Below are 8,606 nucleotides of genomic sequence, written 5' to 3'. Positions count from 1 at the left end.
ACGTCGTGTGAAATAAGGCACTCATCCTCTTTGAACTGTTGTGATTTGGTAATTCACAGCATCTTACGAATGGTAGTGAGCTTTGGCAAAAACTGTATTGCACAATTCATAGCGAGTGTGTTGAAGAATTAAAGTATCAGAGATATACTTTTATAGATACTGCGGTTCTTGAGTTACGTTGTAAAGAGGGCTGAAACAACAACACTTTTGTAAAACGTACATAACTCATTAACAACAATAAAGCAAGTGTGTAAAGTATATGATTTGCAGAATGAACTTTTGCAAAACATCCAGGTGTTATTTTTCAATAACATATTGATCTAGATAATGAAAATCGATTTTTAGGTTGCTTCGATCAACAATACCTCGTCTACACGTGGTGGCTGGTTATACCAACAATTGGACTTAAAATGTCAGCCAGCGAGCGGGATACATTTTATCCAATGGAGCCTGTGTAGTCTACTATGGGACGGAGAGGTGTGTCCTTCTTTTGACGACAGTCGGTAAGGCCCCAAAACTTACATCGGTGAAACAGGCCGCTTGTCTGAGACTGTACTAACTAAGCATCCGCTTCAGCATTTTACAAACCTGCCATTGCCGAACATGTTGCCAATCAAAACCACGCAATTGGGTGGGAGGAGGCTCTGGTTATTGATCAAGAATCCGACAAAACTACACGCTGGCTAAAGGAAGCAATCTGGATCAGGAGTAGGGCAAAATACACCAGGCACAAAAAGAAACTCGTCAGTTATATTCATCCTTGCTGTTCAATAACTTGATAATTTTGGATTATTCTGAAATATACATCTTGTTAATTGGTCTTTTCTTTCTCATTTTGACACCCTGTTCGTGAACATTGAGCAAGAATTGACAAAGATATGCGCCTCCAAACTCTCAAACCCCAAAATGAAAAGTTGCAAATTTAATTGTGCCTGTTACACTGTGTGCTTTATTGATTGGCCGTGGTGCTTGTGTGCAATACAACGATGCGTTCCCATTGAAAATCGTTGAAAATGCAACTTTTGATTTTGGGGTTTGAGGCTTTGGAGGCGCATGTCTTGGTCAATTCTTGTTCGTTTTTCACGAACAGGGTGTCAAATGAGAAAGTAAAGTCTAATTAACAAAATGGATATTTCAGAATAATCAAAAATTATCAAGTTATTGAACAGCAAGGATGAATATAACTGACGAGTTTCTTTTTGTGCCTGGTGTACATTATGAATAAAGACGAGGAGGCCTACCGACTGGACAAAATGTATGACCAGGTCATAAATACTCGGCAACATAAGTATTGATAAAAAAGTGTGGACAACTAAATCAATAAGCTGCACGGGGGGTCTCTGTCGGGGGGGGTCTGTAAGAACTATCATGAGTTATAATTAAGAATTTATAACAGAAATATTGATATAAATTGGACACATCAATGTCATATTGATGACCTGCTGTAGGGGTATGGACATGGTGGGGTGGGTCGGGCTTACGGTAGTGGGGGGTGCAAAATAGTTCATTATCCAAATAGTGCATTTGGTAACATATTATTTATTTTGTCAGTATTATGATAGTATATACCATTATTCCATGTTTTATATCATTAAGGTAGCAAGCAGAGTCCCTCAAGATCAGTATTGTAGCCAGGAGGGTGAGTGCCCCCGTCAAAACAAAGAAAGAGAAATTCGGAAAGGCAAAGGAAAAGAAAAGGGGCAAGGAGCGTGTTTCCACCTAAATTCACTCCGATCATGGGCCAAAATAGTGTACCATACAATTTTTACGCGGTAAGCACGCACATTTTACCAATAAAGCCCTTTTTACCCCAATCATTGGCCAAAATAGTAAAAAATACAAACCATTTGCGTTCCCATTGTCCCAATAAAGCCTTTTTAGAAGTCCAAAGGCTTTAGATGTACAGTCTCTTCTGAAATTTATATTTTTTTCTACACCCACGACCAAGAATACATTGTACATGTATTGATAGATGGCACAGGAATGCGACACAAGACTACATAGAACAAGGACACATGGAACAAGTACTAGTACTTTATATGTTTAGTAAACTTGTTCTACTTATAGGGAGTTTCCAACAATCCTATAACTTGATTAGAGCTATCTGTAAGATCTTGTGCAAAACTGGAGCTGAAGATTTCTTAGCAAATACGGATTTGTTAGAGAGGGTACAGCCAGGAAGATATTTGGTGAAAAGGCTGATTTTGCCAAAGCTGGCATGCCATCCAGATCCTCAGTAATGCTTGGAGAATACTCTTTACTACATTTGAAGAATGGAGAGTGCAACAGGACAACGTCTAATTATAGTAGATGGGTTATCTTGACTAATTTAGTAGGTCATAGATAACAAACATGAAAATAACGCAAGATTTGGAGTAAATCAGCTCAAGTTTTAATTTAGTGAAAATGAAGACAGAAAAAATTTGAAAATTCTATTTAAAAATTATTTTAGAACCCGCCAAAAATTATTGTTTAATTTTTATGGTAATCAAATCTTTGCAGTCACGTTAGCTCAATCGATGAGGCGCTTGACTATGGTGCAAGAGGTTGCGGGTTCGAACCCTGGTGGTGCCTAGTACGCTCTCGTGGAAAAATTGAGTTAGCTTGAAATTCCCCTGGCCAAGGAAGTTACTGCTAATTTGTCTCGTTGTAACCCGTACGAAACTCGGGGAGCTGATCCTGGTTGCGAAAGTCATTTGTGGAAAGTCCCTGAATCGTTGTTTAATGGTTTATGCAATGATGTGGGGCCGTAGTGGTCAGCGACAACCTGTAGAGTATGCTGAGGCGTGTGGATCAACGTCTAGCCGTTGTGCCTATGCTTAGCGCACTATAATTCACTGCGCTTTCCTTTTTTTCTTTTATTTTCTGAAATAAACTTTGGGGTCTAATATGGATTTTTGATATAAATGGAAAAACCCAGAATATCTGTACAAAAAATGGTAGGCTCCATATTATCAGTGATTATACTGATCTATATAGCCACGTGCAGTCCGCCCGGGCAGTCCGGAGAGTCAAAATCGATAATGCATTGTTCATGTATATAGGGCTCATGTATTGACTGCTTTTCAGCTGTGGTACTTACGATCCTTCGTGAAATTAGGCCGCATGATAAGACACGGTTCACGAACACTTGTTGGGGGGGCTGATGCAAAAAGGGGCCCTTAAAAATGTTGACCGAGGGAAGGCTGAAAGAAAAATGACAATTCATTATATATAATTTCATGATAATATTCATGATAATAGGAGCACGTGTGGCCGAGTGGATAAGGCACCCGACTGATAATCCATAGTTGCGAGTTCGAGCCCGCTCGTGCCAACGTGTTGTGTCCTTGGGCAAGGCACCTTATCCTCACTGGGGGATGGGGTTGGATTGGATGTTTGTATGTTGCAATATTGGCGCTGATTAAGCTGCTGCCTACAAATTGCATTGTGTCTGTTTTAGTTGTGTTTAATGTACACTTCTAGCAATTTGACCTGTGGGTCACCATTAGAGTTTGAAATAAAACCTTCCTTTTTAATTTTTTTTTTTTTTCATGTCAAAAATAAGGGGGGGGGGCTGAAATTTTGGAGATCTGAAAAGAGTGGCCGAAAAAATTTCGCGATGAATTTTTTTTGCATCAGGCCCCCCTAACAAAGGTTTGTGAACGGTCCCTAATGGTAGGCTATTATTTATTTAGGCGGCATATATGATGGCTCCTGGGATGCCTCAAAAGGGCAAAATTGTGCACTATCATGCCTATTATAGCTTGGTGTTATAGTGCATGATTTCAGTGTATGTGGAGTGCGCTTGACTGGGAATTTGACACTGTCACCTTTTGATCTAACACCAGAGTTGTACTTAACCCAGCCGATTTTCTTGAGACACATATTACGATGAGCGGTTATTGACTTATTATTCAGTGGTCATAAAAGGATTCAACAGATAACGTCTGCCCCAATAATCCCAAGCTATTTTCTGAAACTGCTCAGTCTTCAAATGATGATAGTCATATAACGACCAATAGATGAATGAATGAATGACTATTATTGAAGGCTAGTTCCGCAGTATATACTTAAATATTGTAATAAACATGATCATGTCATACATTATCTTAAAAACAAACTATCATTGAATGATGTATTTATGCACTGCTTCATGTTTTCGTCACTGTCAAACTTGCCGGATTGGACTACCACGCCCGGTATGTAATTTTGGACAACGCTTGGAACGTCAAATCGAACATGTTACATTAAAGCCTTAGGATCATACATTATCTATGATTATCTATGATGTTCATTAAAAACAATCATTGATTGATGTATTTCTTCACTGTTTTATGTTTTCGTCACTGTCAAACTTACCGCATTGGACTACCACGCCAGGTATATCATTTTGGACTACGCGCGCATGCAACGTCAAATCGAAGTCGAAAATGCATTCTTAACTGTCGTCGTACCTATATTGGCACGACGTTGTTGAAACCTTTATTAAACTTTGAAGATCATTTGCATTTAGTCTTTCATTTTTAGCAATAAGACATACATCATACAAAAGTCATGGTCTGGAAAAATTGAGGATACGTGGATGTCGTAAGAACTCAACGTTGTGAACTCATATCTATGTTGTAACAACGTTGTTACCGGATGTTAATATAACGTCATAGTGACGTCGTTTTGACGCTCACGTTGACGTCGAAACACTGTTCTTGTAACTTGTATTTACATCCGGTACCACCGTTGTTGCAACTCAAATACGAGTTTACAAATTTACGTATATACGACGTCCACAGTGACGTTGTTTTGACGTTCACAATGAATGTCGTATAAAAGTCATGGTCTGAACATATTGAGGACGTCATATACGGACGTCGTATATACTTAATTGTGTGAACTCGTATTCGTGTTGTAACAACGTTATTGCCGGACGTTAATATAACGTCATAGTGCCGTTGTTTCGACGTTCACAACTTAACGTCGAAACAACGTCATAATGACGTTACATTAACGTCCAGAAATAACGTTGTCACAACAAGATTACGAGTTCAAAGATTTACGTACTTACAACTTCCATATACAACGTTTATGCGACTTTATATGACTATAAATACGACATTATAGCAACGTAACATTGTTAGCTGGGAAAGTACAGGGCATTGGTCTCAGACAGTTGTTACAGTTAATTTTTTATGCAATCATTCAATTCGATACAGTGCTATACTTTAAATACGAAAATATTTACATGTTAAAGAAAAGATTAGCTGATGTCAAATGGGAAGAATACCTAGATAATATAAATGCAGATGATGACTACAATAAGTTTATCAGTATATTTAATAAAATATATGATGAATGTATTCCATTAAAGAAATGTTCAAATAAAAGGAAAAGGGATCCGAAATCGCCGTGGATAACCAAAGGGTTACTAAAGAGTATAAACATTAAAAATACTTTATATAAACAGCATTTGCAAAACCCAAGTGCTGAACGCCTTCACAAATTTAAAATATATAGAAATAAACTTCATGCTTTGATACGCAAATCTAAGAGGAAATATTATTTTACCAAGTTTGAGCGTTCTAAAAATAATATGAAACAAACATGGAAAACAATCAATAATATCATTGGCCGTGGTAAAACAAGACAAGCTCAAAAGAAATTTAGAAGTGACAACGGCAATACTATTAGCAATCCCCATGATATTTCCAACCTTTTTAACGATTTCTTTGTACATGTAGGTCCTAATCTAGCATCACAAATTCACAAATCAGGTAAAGATTATTTTGATTACCAAAAAAATCCAGCATCTAGCAGTATGTATATGAAGCCAGTTGTTGAAATGGAAATCATTAAAATTATTGATAAATTTAATCAAAATAAAAGTGCTGGTCATGATAATATTGGAAATTTTATTATAAAAAGAGTTGCAAAGGAAATTGTTCATCCGCTTGCCTCAATCTTTAATCTCTCCATTTCAACCGGTGTTGTGCCACAAAAAGTAAAAATAGCAAAGGTAATACCAATCTATAAAAAAGAAGATTATGAAGTATTTTCTAATTATCGCCCAATTTCGGTACTACCTTGTTTTTCGAAGATACTTGAAAGACTAGCGTTTAATAGATGTATTGCGTATATAGATAGTAATAAAATACTAAATGATAAGCAGTTTGGTTTTCGAAACAACCATTCTACATACATGGCCATAACTCAACTAGTTGACAAAGTTAACTATGCCGTTGAAAGAAACGAAACCACAATTGGAATTTTCTTAGACCTTTCCAAAGCCTTTGACACCATCGACCATAACATATTAATTCATAAATTGGAACACTATGGTTTTCGTGGTATCGTACTTCAGTGGTTCACTAATTATTTAAGCAACAGAAAACAATATGTACATTACAACTCTTGTGAATCAGAACTTAAAGATATTATTTGTGGTGTACCTCAAGGTTCTATACTGGGTCCCTTATTATTCATTCTCTATGTAAACGATATTATCAACACATCAGATGTATTAGATTTTATATTATTCGCAGATGACACTACTATTCTGTACTCACATAAAGATATTGAAAGTAAATATCAATTAATTAATAATGAATTGAAAGAAATTAGTAATTAGTTCAAGTCGAACAAACTATCGGTAAATGCAAGTAAAACAAATTACATGGTTTTGGGTACACCACATATGACATCAAAAATAAACTCAACTGTGTGTGATGTATCTCCTGAGATCATTTTAGATGAGTCAGTTCTGGAACGGGTTACTAATACAAAATTCCTGGGTGTGATTATTGATGAATGTTTGACGTGGAAATACCATATAAACTGTATAGCAAAAACCATCTCATGAAATATTGGAGTTATGAACAAACTTAAATTTTATGTACCTGATCGTATCCTGTATTCTCTATATTGTACTCTTGTTTTACCTTATTTAAATTACGGAATATTGATTTGGGGTGATACGTGTAAAACATACTTGGATAAAATTATGAAATTACAGAAATGGGCTGTGAGGACAATAGCAAATAGTCATTATAGAAGCCACACTGCTCCCTTATTTGCCAAATACAATATTTTAACTCTTGCAGACACCTACAAACTTGAATTGGGGGTATTTATGTACAAGTACAGTAATAATGAATTACCGGGCGTATTTGTTGGCTTCTTTACACTACGTTCCAATATTCATAATTACCAAACGAGAAACGCAGATAAATTCAACTTAATGAAGAACAACAAAACATTTACTGACCATGCCATTCGTACTGCTGGTCCAATATTATGGAATTCATTGCCAAATTCAATAAAAACGGCAAATTCATTGAAACATTTCCGTAAGATATATAAACGTGACTTGATCTCAAAATATGATTAATTCTTGAGCATTGTGTTTCTCGTTTGTTTGTTATGCTTTGTTTTGTTTTTTACTTTTTTGATGGTAACATTTCTTTGTTAAGGGGTGACTTCCTCTGGCCTTATTGGCCTTCTGGTCATCCCCTCCATAATTCGTTTGTTTGATATTGCCTTTGTTTTTTAAAATATATACTGTGTGATTTCATGTGAATTATGGGAAAATAAAATATCTTGTATCTTGTATCTAAAATATCTTGTATACCAAGTACTAGTACATTTTGAAAGAGTCACATGCCACTTAACATTTTAAAGTCCATATTTAACAAAATAATTAATTTTCCTCTAATACGACACCGAATTAGTATGTTAAAGCTCGTCTGTTCATCGGGGTCAACTTGAGAGTCACTGCCCAGCAAACATAAAAATGTTCTTAAAATGTTTATCCAAAACGTTATAATAACATTTAAATCTCGGTTTATATTAAGGTCATGAAAATGTTTTTAAAAGGGTATTATAAAATATTTTGGGGCAAACATTTTTGCGAAATATTTTGTCAACATATTCTGTTCAGAATGAGTTGTATCATGTTTTCCAAAATGAATGTTATTAAAACTTTTTTCTACCCTTTATATAACCCGACATTTCAACGTTTTCTGTGACACGTTTTTGCTTCCTGCGTGTACTGGCTGTTGATTCGTAGACATTCTGCGTCACTGGTGCTCTTGAAGTATTATTAGCATGATATTCTAGGCAAATGCTGGAAACAGGGAGAAAAAGAAGACGAAGACGAAGAAGAAGAAGAAGAAGATCGAGATATATACATTTCACATACATACATTTATTCAACTGTAACAAAATTAATACATTAATGAATATAATGACATAATAGGAAGCACCGACTTTCTAATACTAACATTCTTCACAATAACTTGCAGTGGAGTCAGGGAATATATAATTGGGAATACATTATAAATCTAATGTTTTTAGGTTCTAAATGTCCAGTAGGGTGATCTGAAAAAAAAAGATTTTTTTTTAATCGGCTACCCTCTCATTTAGTATGTTAGGGTTAAAACACATCGCATGAAAAAAATCATATGTTTTGAACAAATTTTAGAGGTCCCTACCGAAATTCTGTGTGTGAAGTCAATGTGATTTTTGAGGTTTAAAAAATAATTTTTCTTTGTGTTCACTTTCAAAAAGTCAGATGGATGCCAAAAGACTTTCACATATTTTTGACATGACAAATTCTTTTTTATAATCATGGATAT

This window comes from Amphiura filiformis, chromosome 1 (assembly GCF_039555335.1).
Source record: "Amphiura filiformis chromosome 1, Afil_fr2py, whole genome shotgun sequence".
In the NCBI taxonomy this organism is placed as follows: domain Eukaryota; kingdom Metazoa; phylum Echinodermata; class Ophiuroidea; order Amphilepidida; family Amphiuridae; genus Amphiura; species Amphiura filiformis.
This window is presented reverse-complemented; position numbering follows the sequence as displayed.